The 17,530-nt window shown below is 42.0% G+C and overlaps 1 protein-coding gene and 1 long non-coding RNA gene across 3 annotated transcripts in view; both read left to right on the top strand.

Annotated features, from left to right (window-relative positions):
• Positions 1-15,387, top strand: part of LOC142603566 (uncharacterized) — a 37,632-nt gene extending 22,245 nt beyond the window's left edge. Inside the window, exons 3-4 of the long non-coding RNA XR_012837509.1 lie at positions 3,431-3,517; positions 15,080-15,387. This is a non-coding gene — a long non-coding RNA (uncharacterized LOC142603566). The remainder of the gene's footprint in view (positions 1-3,430; positions 3,518-15,079) is intronic.
• Positions 15,388-17,318: 1,931 nt separating this feature from the next.
• The window catches only part of TCF12 (transcription factor 12), a 174,268-nt gene continuing 174,056 nt past the window's right edge, over positions 17,319-17,530 (top strand). Inside the window, exon 1 of one of the 2 annotated variants that reach the window (XM_075764046.1) lies at positions 17,319-17,495. The gene's annotated coding sequence lies outside the window, so the exon portion shown is untranslated. The remainder of the gene's footprint in view (positions 17,496-17,530) is intronic. The other variant, XM_075764042.1, reaches the window with a different exon arrangement.

Below are 17,530 nucleotides of genomic sequence, written 5' to 3'. Positions count from 1 at the left end.
TCCAGCATTCAGTCACTCTCACAGTAAGCTGTTTTCTTATGTTTAGATGGAATTCAATGTGTTTCAGTTTGTGCCCATTGCCTGTTGTCCTGTCACTGAGCACCACTGAGAAGACTCTGGCCATACTCTGCTTAAAAAAAGGAAAGATAAGATTCCTGATCTTTTTTAAATGTAATTGTTTAGTAGCACCTGGAAATAAAATCTACCTTCAAAATGACATAAACATGGGTAAGAAATGGTGGGATAAACCTACAGTCATGATTACAGGAAGAATCTTCATGCTGACCATCCTGAGCACTGCTTAGCAGTGCCTATAGTAAAACAACTGATGAACGGCATGAAAGACAGCGATCAGCCTGGACAGTAACCTTCCTCGTGTCCAGGACAAAGGCACTCCTTCGTGCAAGAAGTACAAGAAATCTTGTTCAAATGGGTACATTATTCTTTGCAGTAGCAAATTTCTGCCAGGTAGAGAGTCAAGAGGCATTGGAAGAGTACTACAAATTATCTGTGCTTGTAGTTATGCTATGGCTATAACAGATGTCAGCAACCTGGGGAATGCTCTAATCCTTCCTACTTAGCAGTGACCCAGAGGACTAGGGTCACCCTCACCACCCTACCCTAGGGTGCTGTAGTCACTTCCCCCATTAAGATTGCCAGTTATAGGTGGTAAGCTGTTGCATCCAATTTCATTCATTCTGTACTTCCTGTCAGCCCTGTCCTGGAGCACAAGGAATTCAGAAACCTAGAGAATCCATCCCTTTGAAATCGTTACCTATACTCAGTGAGACACTATAAAGAACTATGCAATACAGCTAAAGTGGCATCTAGCGATCTTGTGCTGACTAGTCTTATTGAAAATTTCCCTTTTTATTCCAAGAAGGTTTTATTATGTAAAGGTAAATTAAACAGCTGCCAGATTTAAATGGTGCAAAACTTCAACACCCAATGCCACCCATAGTTTTGATACTGAAATGTGAACCATTAAAAACCCTGACAGGCTTTGCAATCATAAGGCCACTTCTCAAAACACTTAGAAAAGTGCTGCAATTTTCTATTAACTCTTGCTTGTATCCAAGAAATTACCAGATTTTTCTAACTGTCAGGAAGCCCAAGGATTTTTTTTTTTTTAAGTGAAAAGGCCTGATTAGAAGCGATATTTTCTTTACAATTTATTGAAAAAAAGATAATCTTAACTTCATGAAAATAAGGATAGCCAACACTTGCTTAAATCAGAGTTCAAGAAGGTCCTGTGCAAGCTTCCCCCGTGCAGTGCTGCCAATTGATTTCAATCCTAGCTTGAAAAACAGCTGCTATTTTAGCCCTGGGCCTCTCCTTCCATAGTATTTTTGTGGCTTAGACAAATATACATCACATTCAGAATCAAGCCCTCTTTTTTAGAAAGCACAACATATATTCATTCTCATGAATCACAACTGGGGAGGGCTGCAAAAGGGTGCATGAAAAGATTGTAGTTGGTTTTCAATTGTCAGTGATATTCACATACAGACTTTCGTGATCTTTCAACGTGATCTGGGTAGTGTGTAATTTCAAATTAACCCTGAAAAAGTAATGGTTGTATCACCACTTACAAACCCTGTGTACTTCAGAGCATGAAGGTCAAAACTAAAGGAATGCCTTACAGTATTATCACCACTTTTATAAATTAGAGGCTCCTTGTGTTCTTGTACTGCTTATTTAGGCTATTCTCTAGATGAAAGAGTTCTAATTATACAGTAGGATCTTAATGATACACAGCCTCACAGAGCCTTCTGGACGAAAAGTAGCTGAAACGCAACACAGATTACTCATATTTTCATGTCCACGTTAGCTGCTGTGATTTTTTTTTTTCCCCCCGGTAACACTTCAGTAAGTGACTAATTCTATACACAACCATGCATATGTAAGATACAGCACTCACTTGCCTAATGCAAAGCATATGTACCTGGAATAGGCTACAAATTCAGGTAGACCCTAAACCTTTTAGCCTGTAGAAAAGAATGCAGTTGCTTTAATATACATTAAAGACTGAGATTGGGGCCACTAGAGAAGGACCAACTATGTTGCAAAGAGCTGAGGTAGGGAAAGAATTCTTTTCTTCTGTTGACTGCAGCAAAGCAGCTCATTTAATTTAGGCTTCAAGCTATATGAAATACAGCAAACAGTTTTGAACAATATGCTTTTGGCAGACTTAACAATAAACATTAGTGGCAATATGTTTGACATGCTCTTGCATTTAATATACTATAGAAAAATGGCACCTCATAAAATTATGACTCATTCCTAACACTTCACAGATAAATGACTCTAAGATTGATTTTGTATGGATGCAAAAAATTTGATTAGTACTTAACTCTTTAAAACATGTTTTAGAGGTTGAAATTGAGCAATGGATGGACAAGGCAAGCTGCCATTCTGCTTAAAAATCTCTGAAAGGTAGTACTGAGAGCTTCGTGTTATATAAAAAACTACATTTGTTCTATTCTCTCACAACAAAATGGGAATGTAACAGTCAAGACTTAGTTAATGACTAAGATGTGCCTCAGTCATGAAACGTTTCTTGCAGTAACTGTTTTCCAGTAATTCTCTCATTACTTATATTCTAATACATTACAAAATAGACATATGTGTTTATTGTAGCAGTTGTCTCATATAAAAGTCATATCTCACTATTTATTACAAACATGGCTACCTGGATGGTATCACATACTGTGTACTTTGGCATTAGTCTGTACAGACTCCAAAGCTGAGTTCCTGAGGAACTGAGAACAAACTACAAGCCCAGAAGGGGCCCATCAGTCTAGCTACATCTTACCCTTCCATCATGAATGAGGACTTCAGTTATTTAATTACAAGCTTTCCACATTTCTAACATTACAAGAATTCTTTTCACAGTGTCTCTCCTTAGGTATGCAGTTTAAACACAATGTCAGGGAACAGCAAGGTTGGTCCCTAAGGGAAGTTGAGTTGGCAGTAAGGGGTGGCCACAGTGCAGACTAGGCAAGGACCTCACCATCACAATACAGTCCCACAGCACTGGAGACAACAAGCAGAACAAGATGGTAACAGCAACAGGTCCTGTCAGTAGTACCATGATCATCAAGCAAGACAGGGTCCGAGGTCCATCAAGGTATGCACTGCAGCATCTCAGGAACAGGGTCAGCAGCAGGCACACATCAGATACAGCTCAAGAAAGAAGCAAAAGGCCCAGCCCGGGCTTAAATGGAGTCACTGGTCAAAGATGTGGAGAGACCTCAGGTGAGGCTGGTCAGAGCAATTACTGAGAGAGCTTATAACTGCGCTCAGGGCCCTAGCACAGAACAAGTTGATTTTGTGATATGATTTTTGTGTTAGTGGGGTTTTTTTGCTAGTAATAACATAATGAGGCTACACATGTAGAGAAAATTTACGCATGCTTTTCATTCCTCAGATTCTGTGTTATTCTGGAACAGCCTTTGGACATAAATCACTGTTCTCTAAGATATCTAGGATCATTCTCCTTCTCCCGTAATGTTTGGTGAGTCATTTATGAACTTGACTTCCTTTCTGATACATGGTGCCTTGAATACTCATGAGCTTTTTGAAGTCCCTTTTGAAGTGATGAATTGCCTTATAACTACCCCTAGAATGTGACAGAATCAATTTTCCTCATTTTTCTTGCTTTTGTATCCATAGGTGTTTTCAGGAAGCTCATTTAACTATGACTAAATCTATATTAAAGAGACTTTATATGGAAATAAGTACCTGGGACGTGTTAAAAACAAATGCTTATTTAATAAATAACATTGGTTTTAACAATTATTTTATAATGTGATTTTTCAAGTACCTTGTGCTATAGTTAACATATATATGTGTGAATATGTATGTAGATATATGCGTATGTAACTAATGCACAAATGCAGTTACACTTTCATGTGTAAGTTGTCTGCCACAACAATTTGCATTTAATGATGAAGACAAAACAATTCTAAAAACTAAGAGTTTACCCTAATCCCAACATACTATGAGACAGGAAGGAAAAAAAAGGGAATATAAAAGTATGAAAAGATGACAGTAGTTATCTACATATACACAAAATTGAATGAACTAATAATCTTCAAAATGAATATAATGAGGTATTTCTTATTTAGAAATAGATATTTGCTTTATGTATAAAGTGGAAATGGATTATTTTCATCTCCTTTCATGCACAGGAGTGAAACTTCCTGTGTTGCCTAAAGCTTTAAAAACATTCAGGTTGTATCTGACAAAGTGAGCACAGTTCAGAGTTAAGCCCTTCAGCGTGGCTATCAGCCATAGTCAACAGCCATGGCTAGTCCTAGAAGGCTTTAGCAAAAGAGAATTCTGGCAGTCTTCCTGCACACAGTAATGGTTTTTCCCGCGTGGCGGTGGCTGCAAGTATAGGGAGTACTGCCTACATCAAAATCAGCAACACTTAGAAATACATGTACGCTGGTGGAAACTTTGTAACTAGAATCAGAACCAAGAAGGTACTCAGGGAAGGCTCTAGAGGCCATTCACTGAATGCTTTTGATGCTGAAACAAATAGGCTGTGCACTTCTTGAAGCTTCTGTTCTGTACTGCACTGCACAGAAAAGTATTCTATTGTGATTAATTATTATAGAAATGTATATAGTTAGTAATCCTGTATCAAGTGTAGTGTGACCTTCAGTATGGATTATTAGAAAGACCCAAAACCCACCAGAAATAATGTTTTTGAGATAATTAGTCTTGCTTATTGTGAGTTGAAATTACAGATTCTTCTGAAACTGGTGGCTCTACAGGCAATTGACAGATTGGTAACCTCTTTTAAAAAAAAGTGGGCAACAGAGGGAACCACTTTGTAAGTTCTTGAAGGGCTAAAGATATAATTAAGAAAATTAAGTCCTACAATACAGGAAATACGTCTCTGAGTATATTGCTTCAGAATTGGAAAATATTTTTGCCTCATCTCTTTCATTTCTAAATTCATTGGCTTTTAAAAATGCATTCAGCCACAGAATTGTTCTGTGATGGAATTTGTATACAATATTTATTCTATTATACTGATTTATTTTCAGTGAGTGGGACCTTTTATTTTATAAAATAAAACTGTAATATTATGGTGATTCTTAATGTAGTATTGCTGAAGAAACAACTAGTTTTATTCTTCACAGAATACATACATAATGCCCATAGGAATAATTTGTAAAAATAAATCACATTGACACATTCTATGATATCTTGTAAGGCCCTGCAGGGTGACAGTGGCAGCAGCCACTTTTATTTACCATGTGTCTATCCCCCCAAAAGCTTTCTGTCCTAGTTTTAATTTGGCTTTATATCACGCTAAACAAATTGTTTTGATTTTTTTCCTATATCTGAGACACTATCTGATATTTCATTACTAACCTTTCTAAAGGCTGACTGTAGGTCAGAGGCATCATCATTCTGTCCTCTGTGAGAAAGTTCTATCTTTTTCATGCACAATCTCTGCTGGTGTGAGGGTTTAAAAGAATTGTTAAACCCATGAATATGAAGAATCATGGGATCACAAGATCATGGGATAATTCACGTTCTCATGCTATTTTACCATTCCAGCTTTACCACCATAAATGCAAGCTGCAGCATAAAATCAAAAATACCGAACAAACAAGATGTCCCCCCAACAAGCAGGTGTCACTTAACTGATATTGTTGTAAATCTTCTTTTATTATTTGATTTAAGGAGAGTTTAAAGGCTGTATTGATACTGAGTTGCTATGTATATTTTAGAGTGTTTTTATAATATCAGGTAGAAGGTGTAGAATAATAATAATAATATCAGGTACAAACCATAGAAACTGTTTCCTATTGAAATTAATACATATTTTAAAACATGATCAGAGAAATCGAGTGGAGTTTTACATAGAAAGTTAAATTTATGGTCTCTGCATACAAAAAGTTATTTAGAAAAAATCCTTGTTTTCACAGGTAATAGAATCTTAAGATGGTTTTTAGGTGTTGTACGGCTGTTAGGAAATGCAAGTCGTATGTATACATTCTAGTAGTGCATCTCCAGGCAGTAATTTTTGAATATATTTATCATAAAATTTGAAAAGCTATTTAAATATAAGTTGTAGGACAATGTCTCTTTAAATTTTTGTGTATGAAATAGCCATAATGATGTTTTTTAGATGAACATTATTAGCTTTTTTAAATGAAGGTAGTATATCTGTAGTGGTAAATTATATACATTACCTAAGGGTTTTTTTTCTATGTACAGCTATCCTATAATCCAAAATTAAAATACAGTTGTATAGGTATGCAGAATATTACCCTTTTCTAGTTTTAAATGTTAAATTATTTAAAAGCTTTTTTACTGTGTGTTTAATTTGAAGATCTTACAGTTTAGTTCCTCTTGGAAACCCTTTAACAGAGCTTATTGTCTACTTTCGTTTTACACGTGAGGCAACTGAGATAAAGAAAATTAAACTGACCTGCACAAAGCTACTCGATTATTGGCAAAGTTGAAAGCCCAGAGAGAAAATCATAGCTCTACTAAAGAGAAACCTAAAACTTTGAGATGATTCAGGAGAGCAAGATTCTGCTGCAAGTCTCCTATTTGTGCTTCTAAAATATTTCCCTTAACATTAAAATTAAGAAGAGGTTGTAATATTTAAAGCTATGAAGTGGAAGGCAGCATTCAAACTTATTTATGCAATAGTAGCCTTTCAAAAACCTTAAACTGAGTCTGACATTGAAAAAAATTTGCAAACTGTATCATAATTCTTGTCTCCCAGAGATAAAAGTATGTTCTGAACTTCAGCTTGGGCTCAGCAACCCCTCAATTTTCAGTTCTGAGCTAGGACCCTGATGGCAATGCAGCTGCTCAGGTCTTTTAATAACCGTCACTTCAATCACCATCAGCAATGAACATAAACTTTGGAATTGCCTTGAGCTATACAAATAATTTGAATTTTTTCTGCAGTTTGAAAAACAGAGGATTAATAAAAAAACGTTAGAAATAAAAATCTCTCAACTTTGAAATAGCATTTTTTCTTGTGGAAATTTTTCATTAAGTTCCATATGTAATAAGAATTATTTTGACAGGTTGTAATGTTTGTGCTGGAAATGCTATCAAAGGGACACTAGACAGGCTAGCCTTTGGTCCTCCTTTGGAGCCAACAGCTTCATATCCATTGACTTCAATCAGAACAATATTATGCAAAGTACCTTTTATAACTGCTTTTATTCTGTTTTTTCTTTATGGAAGATATGTTTGTGTTGCACTACCAGTTCATCTGTCTGTCTTTCCAGTAACTTTTAAATGTATGCTTGACTCAAAGATACTAAATCCCTACAAGTTTCATGACAATAAGACTCTGGGACCCTGAGTCCTACTAAGGCAAATGTGGAGAGAGACTGACCTTTAACCATTTTGCTTGGTCTGCCCAGCAATCACGAGGCAATAGTTTGCATATAGTAGCAAACCAACCATGAAACACTGGGCTAATCACAGTATCTTGCATAATCTAAAACCTTAATTTTACAACTAGAGATAAGGTGAGGTAGGGAATGGAAAATGACTAAAATCTCAGATTTTATCAGAAATCAAGCTTGGCCTGTAGAGCTTTCAATGGCAGTAGATTTATCCTGTATTCGATGGAGAACACATACAAGTCTTCCCCCTCAAGACTTGGATCTCCTTTACTGACTTTCCAAGAGTTGCCCTCTTGGGATATGTTTGCCCCATTGACAGTATTAAAAAATTTCATTACTTCCTGACTCTTTTTCATGATCTCTACGGGTACAACTGCTGAGTAGTTAAAACAGTTCAACATGAACCAAAGAAATTAATAAAGGATAAGCCCTCAATAGCCATTAAGAACAGTAATCAAGTGCAACTTCTTGCTTGAGAAATTCTTAAATTTCTAATTGGCAGAAGGGGGGATATGCCAGGTAGACCATGACTCTGCTCATGCTTGGTTCTTACATACTGCCCTGAGCATCCCATACTGGCTACTGATTGTTCTTTTTCATTACTCTGGAAGCAATGCAATACCGGGAATGGGCACAGGGCCAAACCCATATCCACTCTCCAGAATCCCATTGTGTAGTTGCTACATTCAGAAGATAGGAGAGATCAAACTGAAAAGAATAGACGCTATACTGGGTGGTTGTTTTGGAGATAGGCTGCTGGGCTAGGTAGACCTCTGGTCTGAGCAGCATGGCCTTTGTTATGTTCTCTGTTCTTAGAAGCCGTTGAAACTTGATTAAAGATCGTATTTCATTCAGAAGCCCCTGTTTGAAACAAGCCAGCTCTCCAGGACCTGTAGGTAGGGTAGGATTACCCGTAATGTATGATAGCTCTGGAAGTTATAACTAGTGCTGTATAAGCACAGAAAAACTGAAAGCATAAATATGCTGTTTAGAAAGTAAACCCTTCCCCCCCCCCAAAAAAAGTTAAAACTAAAACCTAAAAAATTCACTTTCTTTGAAGTGTACTTTAGCTCTAGACTTGAGACCTGTCTGGAACTACCTACTATGTGGTATAACATGCATAATTTTCAATGTTAGTTTCTAGTTTAAGTGCAAACTCATAAAATTCTTGCTGGACACATTCTAGGATGCTGCACTCTTCTGTAGCATCTGGAAACTAGTTGCAGGAAGTATCTGCATGTGACAATGTTAAAACCATGTGAATGTATAAGAAGTCTCATCTACATATGATAAAAGAGATCAGATGAGATAATACAAACTAGTTCATCAAAAGCATGGGTACCATTGTTGAAATCATCCGGCCTTGAATATCTGCATGTCTGTCATGGAAACACTTTATGGTCAAAATAGCGATATGCTATACACAGTAATCCTGTCACTTTATTATTTGTGAAACTGTTTTTTTTTTTCCACTCAGACAGGTAACCAGGATTTTCTGGACCTTAGGTAATCAAGTATCTTCAGGAGTTGAGTCAACTCCTCCAGGTTTTACTGTGTTAAGAGCCATAGAAGGGCAAATTATGGGGAGTGAGAGGTATTTTGTGGAGCTCAATCCTAAATGATTCACGTAAAAAGAACATTAAATGTAGTTAGTTCTATGAACAGAGCATTTGCAAGACTGTCCCTTATTTCTAACAGAAATATTTATATTAGAATGAAACTATAAATACATATGACAAGGAGACTACTCACAATTGTATTTCCAAATGAAAATTAATCTGATGTGCTCTGCAGATAATGTTTTAAATAATCATGATAACATATGAGGAGGGAACTACTCGAATGTTCACAATTTTCTTCATATGAGAGTCCACCTAAGATGACGCTGCAGCAGTCTTCAAAATAGAACTTAATTTTAAGATTTTTTTCTTCCTAAAACCTTAAGATGACCCCAAACCAATGACAGAAAACAATACTTACCCCTATGTATTATCACTCCACTGATTTACTGTAATTTGAAGTGTAGTTCTAGATGTGCTTGGTATGAAGAATTCCTACTGTTGTTCCAAGCGGCGATTTTCCTCTGTAAATTTGGTGTTCTGTCATCCCTCAGTTCCCCAGAATGCATCATCTGACAGTCCATTAGTTGTGTGAGGGAGAGAACCTGTTCCCTTCAGTGCCAAGGAGGGAATTAGTGTTCAGGGGGAATCTCCTGCATGAGAAGCTCATCTGGGACTGACTGATGAATGGCTGTAGCCAGACTTCAGTTACATTCTTTCAAGCAGTTTTAGAATGGAAAACATTATCTGTGGGTTATATGGCTTTTGGTTACATTAAAGCAATTATTTCCTGGCTCCTGTGAAACTTAGGAGATGGGGAAATGTTCAAAAAGGTCTGTGTAAAACAGATTGCTGGTTCCAGCTCCCCATGGCAGGCAGAACACCAGAAATTGTTCTGCCAGAAGGGAAACTACCTAAAGTTACTTTCCCCGGCTTTGCATCCTATGTCTGGGTTCCTTGGTCGCCAACAAGGATCCACCTCAACTAGTCTTTTCTTCAAGTAGGTGCACCAACGCAATCTTCTTTTTTTCTACTTTAATCCCTGTTTCCATTAAATGTGTATGAAATAAGTTTATGATTTAAGGCATCCATCTACGTGAACACAGTGTGGTTAACTGCAAGTGATTTCCCTAGGAAATAAGGCTAAAAATGGTGATACTCATGCTTTATCCTCTCTGCAAATTAACTCCATTCTGACTATCTAGCCAACATCTTTCAGTGTGAAACACCTTTTTGGTGAACAATGGTTTGCCCCAGTTGCTTTCAGCAGTAATGCTTATCCTAGGGATGTTTCAAAACTGCTCACATTGAACTGCATGATGCAATGGATCATAAAAATTTGTAGTGATGGGCATATAGTTTACATAGGAAACTTTGTATTCATTTCCTTGCTGAAAATAACTTCCTTTTATAGTCTCAGTTGTGTGATTCTTTGTTGTAATCTGTGTCTTCTGTGTTTATAAATGAATTTTCTTAAAATGAAGTGGTTCAAAGTGGTGCAGCAGCAGCACAGCACCCGTGCTGCTTCTGCCAGGAGTCTGTCCCCCCACAGCCTGCCTGCTGGCCTCCATAGCTCTTCAGTGCCGAGGTGGTACTCGCCTCTGAGAAGGAATTGGTGTGGCCATGCTGAGGGTGCCCAAACAGAAGGGTTGAGATACACTGAAAAGAACAACTTTTTTTTCTCCAGGGATATCAATCTGCTTTTGATTTAATGAATGCTTTACTTAGGAATATGTTCAGGCAGGTGCTTATTTAAATTAAGCTTTATGTCATAATGATTTTAAGTCACCTTTGAAGACAATACAAGTTTAGATTAATTTTATTAAGCTAGTGTAAATCTCCTGTGGCTACTTATTTCTCTTTAAGTAGCAAGGTACTGTAAAAGCAAGAAAACATTATGCTGCTTTTAGCTTAAACTTGTTAATTGGTTTTAGCTAACTGAAGAAAGGATGTCTTAAACAACATAAGTACCCAAACCACCTCCTGCGTGAATTTGAAGTCACTTTTTGATTTGAACTGTTGTCTTTGCCGGGGATGATGTTCAGGTTCATTTCTTGAACTACGAGCAGCAAGATCGGAAGTTTTACAGGTCGCACATGGCCCGCGAGCTGCGCTGCGCTCCTGTGGAGACCTATGCTCGTCTTTAACTGCTGGCAGAGAGCGGGGAGCAGGGCGGGGAGCCCGCGGGCTGCCGGGCGGGGCGCAGGGCTTCCTTCTTGAGGCGGTGGCAGGACGGCAGCAGGGAACGGGGGCCATGGGATGTCTTCCCCCCTCCCGTGCAGGGACGCGCCATTTCTCGTGCTGCCGCCCTGCCAGCCCCACAGCGGGAGCCGAAGCGCAGGGCGGCGGTGCCGGCACCGGACATGGCGCTGTTCCGCGCCTGAACGCGGCTCCCGCAAGGGCCGCCGTAGCGCCCCGAGCCGGGGCCGGGCTCCCTCGGCTTTCATAACCGGCCCCGGGGAGGGGTCAGCCTCTCCGCCCCGCCCCGGGAGCCTGAGGCGAAGAGCGGCCCCTGGCCCCTCCCGCTCGGCGGCGGGCCGCACCACCCCCTCCCGTCACAGCCGGCCGGCGGAAGGACAAATAGTCCTCGCCGCATTGTTTGGCCCCCTACAACTTTCGGCCGTCGCGGCGGGGAGCGGGGCCGCCCTAGAGGGTAGAGGGTGCCGCCCCGCCGCCGGCCCCGCTGAGGGGTGGCGGTGCGCACGGGGCTGTGGAGCCGGCCGGGGGAGGGGGCCGGCCAGGCACGGCCAACTTCGGTCCCCCGCCTCGCCCGCACCGCGGCGGCCGGCCCCAGGGAAGCGAGACTCGGTGCGTCCGGGGCGGTGCTGGGGGCGGGCCGCATTCTGCGCGCCCCGAGGCGCCGGCGCCTTGCTCGCGGGGCTCCGCCGCCGGGCCGGCGCGGTGTTCACTGGGCTCTGCGGTGCTGGGGCGGCTCCGCCCAAGGGACCCGCCGGGCGCAACTTTCCGCGCCTCTCAGCGGCCCTCGCCCCGCTGTCCGCGTTCATGTGCCCCGCGGGCGCCAGCCCCTCCAGCCCGCCGAGCGGCGTTGCCGGCGCCGAGGTCTGTGGCCGCGGTCACGGCCGGCGGGAGGCCCCGCTGTGCAGGGCCCGGCCCTGCTGCCGTGAGCGGGGCCGGGAGAGGCCACCTCCCACGGGGCCCTTCCGCCGCGACTTCTCCTTTTAATCACTGGCTTTTTGGTTTGGTGGTTTTTTGTTTTTTTTCCCTCCTCCTTCCACCCAGTCAACTTCATACTTTTGTAAGAATTCCTCCTCCTGTGAAGATCGTCCCTTAGGGCGAGCTATAGCTTGCGCCTATTTCTCGCTTAGCCAGAAGTACTTGTCGGCGAACGTTCTGTCAGCAACAGTAACAAGGGAAGTATAGCTGTTAGTACCCCCCCAGAAACAGGTTTTGACTTCACAGTAGTCAACCTGCCTGATCGGCCAGGTCCCTTCATAAGCGATACTGTTTGGGGAGAGGTTGCGCCATGATAGCCTCCTGCAAATGTTCTAAATCTTTCCTATGGTAGTCTATGTTACATAATGTATATATTATATCATTATAATTACCGCAAGGTAAATATAGCAGGCAGCAAGTGAGGCAGCAAATTCAGTTATCTGTAAGATGGGCTGTACTGATAACAGCAAGCACTGTGCGATCGTGAGGCTTGCTCATACGAATACAGCTGTAAGCTTATTTGTAGGATACTTTTACCTCAGTCTGCTTTGGAAGAAGAGCTGTAGGAAGAACACGGTGCCTCCCCAAGAGCATCATCCAAAAGTTACATGCATGACAACAAAAATCTTTCAATTTAATTTGATTGGCTTAAGTCAGATTCCAGGTGACCCCAGGAACAAGTCAGTGAGAAAATGGAATTGCTTTATCTGTGCTAGTTGCAGGAAACAAGGTTGTATTCTCCTTATTGCGACTCCAAATGAGCATTGCTGTCTGTCCTGGGAAGGCTACTGGAAGCAGCAGAAAGGATTCAGTGATTTAGGTGAGGGTGGAAATTAATTTTTAAAAAAAAACAAAACAAAACACAAAACCAAACTAGAGCAGGAAGGACTGCTGACTTCTCTCCAAGGTTATGTATTTGGTGAGCAATAGCATTTATCATGGATACATTGCTGGTTGTGGACGCAGGCTGAGCACATAGGTGTTGATTTAAAGGAGCCATTCTGGTGAAAACTCCATCCTGGGTCAATGTTCTGTCGGGGAACACCCTAGGTGCTGGTACAGTTTGGGGGGTGGGGGTGGTGAATTAATTCAGTGTGTGTAAAATTAAGAATAAGTAAACTAAGAGGAGACATGCAAGCTTAATGATTTTATTCGCACAGGCATGATACATTAAATAGTAATACGGAATACATTTTCTCACATCCCTGAATGCACAACAGCTGTCTGCTGTATGAAGTATTTTTCCTTTAAAGAGTGGGTAGAAAGCAATTCATGAAGGCTGTGGAAACAGTGTACAAGTGTGATTATTTTCAGGTGTTTGTGCTCAAATGATTTGGTTTTTATATTTGTCTTAATTTTTTTATGTTCTGTATGTAATTCTTCATTTTCATGGTCACGTTGAAGCATACGGAAGAATGTTGCCATCGCCATCTGGCAACTAGCAGTCCCCTGATTGCTGTGGTTGGTAGCTGACTGTATTGATGTTGGTAGATCAGCTGTCAGGGCTGTTACCGTAAAGATTTACAGTTGTGTTGTATGCTCTGTCAGAGGCTGGAGTTCACTGATTACTTTGTGTGCATGGGTTTACCTGCCTATTAGTTGCATTACTCCATGACAGACCTAAGATTTCTCTAAGGAAAGGCTATTTATCCACAAGACTAATAAATTCATTTGTCTTGATAGAAAATTCACCGATGATAATATGATAAGGAAAGCTTCTTCAGGAATTCAGCCCTGCTTGCTGGAGTCCTTGCTGACAAAATCACTAGCAAAAAGATTGGTATTTATGATTGCTCCTATATTCCTGTGCTATCCGTCTGATCCGTTGCTCTGTGGGTAATGAAGACCTTTTATTTTTAAAGAAGGGGGGGGAAAGGGTGTAACAGTTGCAGAAGACAGTAGCATTTCAGCCTTCTTTGTAATGTACAAAGAAGGTACTGTTGTGTCACAGCAAAGCTGGAAGTTTTTCATTTTTATAAGATTTGTGTAGTACATTTGCTGCATTTGCACATGTGTAAGGAAGGAACTGTAACTAGGGATTGAAGCAGGAATGAAACTGAAGTATTTTCTTTGTTGCAAATGGAAAACTGTTGTAATTGTCTGAACCAGGTTTCAGATACCTATTTCTTCAAATGTTTTAAAATGTTTATAAAGTCTTACTCAGTCATACGTTCTCATAAAGATCTCTAAATAGCTAAAAGCAGAGAGTTTGTTTGTTTTGGTTTTTTTGTTGGTGTTTTTTTTAAAATGTTGACCACATTGTTTTCTGTTTCATTTTTTGTGAATGACCATGACAGGGTAAGGATATGTGATGCTTTTTTTTTCTTCTCTCCTTTTAAATTCCTGTCTTTGCAGTGAACAGGAAGAATTTATAGAGAGTGGCAGAGATGAAAGGATACTAAGTAGCAGCTTGGGAAAGGGGTTGGAGATTCTTAGAACAGGTGAGAGACACAATTACATGGACATAAAATATGGTGCCTGGGTGTTTTGAGTGCACATCTTAATTCTGATCAGTGTTACATGAAGAGGGGTTAAAAACTTGTCCTGGTTTAACCACAGCCAGCAACTAACAAGCTACTAGAAAGAAAATTAACACTATCTCAGCTGAAATAGGTTAAAGATTCAAATCTCACCAATGTGGCAGATGATGTTCAGTACTTGGGAAACATTAGGTTAAATCTCTTTTTAGAATTTAATTGTAATATAGGATGTGATAGTTACTGATGTTTCACAACAGTTTTAGTCAAGTTGCCTGCATGAGTTTCTTTTGAAATTTCTGAATCAGCCAACTCATTACAATTTTGGCTCCCCAGAGCAACCTCCTTCAGGTCAGACTCACAGTATATTTTGGGCCAAACCGTAACTTCCCTGAGGCTTTGGGTACTTGCTAAGTTGTCTGGCATAATTTCTGGAAACTTCATTTATGTTCTGGTCATTTTTCTACAGGTGCCTGGAAATGAAGTTTTTCGAAGAGGATAGTCAACCCATAGAGATGTAATGCCAAAGCATGGCTGCTGTGATGCGACTTTTGGTAATGAGCGCATTTACTGCCAGCACCGGCTTTAGAAAGTGACGTGTCATTGTGGACCAAATGTGGACTATCTTACGGTATTTTGTGTATCTTTAAACCCGATGTCATGGATTATGTGGATATATCATCTTCCACTCAAGGTTTCTAGCTGCAAATAAAAGCCTACGAATGTGAACCTTAAAACCTTAGGTCAAAGGGCAAATAAAAAGTATTGTATTTGAAATTAAGTTTTAATTTTAATACAATTACACATCAGTACAAACAATTGTTAGCATTATTGCTTCCACCTTCTTTAGATCAGTTTAGTCAGTTTTCTCATCAATGCTTATCTGTGTTGCCGCTGTACTAACTGGTACTCAGTACCAGTATGGGTTAAAAAGTAACGCTTCAGGAGAAACAACATCATTTTTGCAGTATGTAAACAGAGGATCTTCCTTGTAACTAAAACGGGTTAAAGGCCATTCCTCATGAAATGTATAATGATCTCTGTCACTGGGTGCTTTCCTCTAAAATGAAGTTTTATTTATACTTCAAAGGGAAAAAGTACATATTTAAGTTCCTCAAGGGCACAGAGAATGGAAGTCATTGTGTGGATATTTTAATACAAATTGCTTCCTGCATTTCTAAGTGGCAAATATATGAATATTCATAGAATCACAAGGCCAGATGATCATCCAGTACATGGCATATATGGGAGAAAAATGGAGGAGAATGTTTTAAGGGTCCAGAATCTCCAGTTTGTCTTTTCCTGGGGGTGGTAAGTTTGTTGTCACCCTCCCCTTCCTCTGGAAGATGTCACAGGTGGGATCTGGGGGTGGAAAGTGTTGAGTTGGAAGGGATGGGCATGGGGCTGGAGAATCTTCTGTGCAGCCAGCTGCTTTCCAGAGCTGGGGCACTGCCAGGCAGCAGCCCCTGAGGGTTGACCGCTCCTCTGCACAGCCTGCCCTTCCTCACTGTGCTTACTATCTCCCTGGTGCATTTTAGGTTCTCCAGGATTTTAAGGATCCTTTTTTCATTGTCCTTGTGTTTTATAGGTCCCCTTGCTCCACAAAAGTAATACGCCGGTGGCTGCGGAGATGACAATTTTTGAATTCTCCCTTCCAGAGGAAGAGCAGGTAGCCCTCAGCAGGCAGGGTCAGAGCAGGCCGAGCCCCAGGTGGTGGCAGGGAGGTGCCACCTGGGGGCTCTGCAGGCTCGGGAGACGCGTGTGCAACGCAGCACTGGCGTCATGCTCCGTGGCGTTAGGAAACGCCGTGCGCTCTCCCTAGGCCGTTGCACGGGTCTAACTGAGCAGCTCGCAAACATGAAATAAACTTCCCAGCAGGACAGGCTGGTAGTGCTGCTTCATGAGAAGGAGATGGAGCACAAAAGAGTGGTTTGTTTCTAGCAGTGGCAGGACCCATCTGAGGGCGCAGGTTCTTTGCACGCTGGTTCCCATTCCTGCACGGAAACCGCTGGGCTGATTCACCTTTAGCATCACCTGTTCCAGAGAACAGCAGAGTTTGTTCGAATGCGTGTTCTTACATTAACATACATATTTTTATGCTTTGACATGTTACAGTTTCAATTATATGTAAGAGGAGACTGCTAATGAATGTTTAAAGCTTGATGTAGTTCATATGCAATTTTATTTTGCAAAGCAAGACTGTATATTGACATACTAAAAGTATTTAGGCTTATTTTAGGGTACGTGGATTCAGGGTGAGCGTGGTAATATATTTTGGGGCACGTGCGTTGCTGTCAGTGCTGCGTGTGGAGGTCTGTGCCGGCAGTTTGATGAGTTGGAGAGCAGGTGGGGGGGTGGCGGGGTGTGCCCGTTCCCGTGCGGCGCGTGTTTTTGCCGGTGCCCGTTGCGGTGTTCTAAGCGGGCCAGGGCCGATGGGTCCCGCTTCCTCCCGCGCCACCGCCACCCGGGCTCCTGCGCGGCGGTGCGGGCGGCCCCTGGGCCCGGGCCGGGCCCCGCCGCCACCCCCCCCTCCCCGCCCCGCGCTGGGGGGGTCCCGGCGCGGCGCCTGGGGATGAGGCGGGTGCCGGGGCGGCTCCAAGGGGAGCCTGTGGGGCTACCGGCAGCGCGGCGGCGCCTCCTGGCCGGTAGCGGCGCGGCGCGTCAAGGGTTAAGGCCGTGGCGGCGCTCGGCGCGGAGGGATACGGAGCTGGAGCCGTGAACGTGGTGCTGAGGCTCTGTAAGCAAAAAAATGTCTGCCTGAGGGAAACCCACAAGTTCCTTCTAGCGGGGGGGGAGCGCTCGGCTCGTCGCCTCCCACCCAGCCCGCGGCCCGCCCGTCGCCGCCGGCCCGGCCCTGGTCAGCGGAGCCTACGGGGGGCAAGCAGGTAAGTGCGGGCGGCGAGGGGCCGGGAGAAGTTGG

This window comes from Balearica regulorum, chromosome 12, assembly GCF_011004875.1.
Source record: "Balearica regulorum gibbericeps isolate bBalReg1 chromosome 12, bBalReg1.pri, whole genome shotgun sequence".
In the NCBI taxonomy this organism is placed as follows: domain Eukaryota; kingdom Metazoa; phylum Chordata; class Aves; order Gruiformes; family Gruidae; genus Balearica; species Balearica regulorum.
This window is presented reverse-complemented; position numbering and strand designations above follow the sequence as displayed.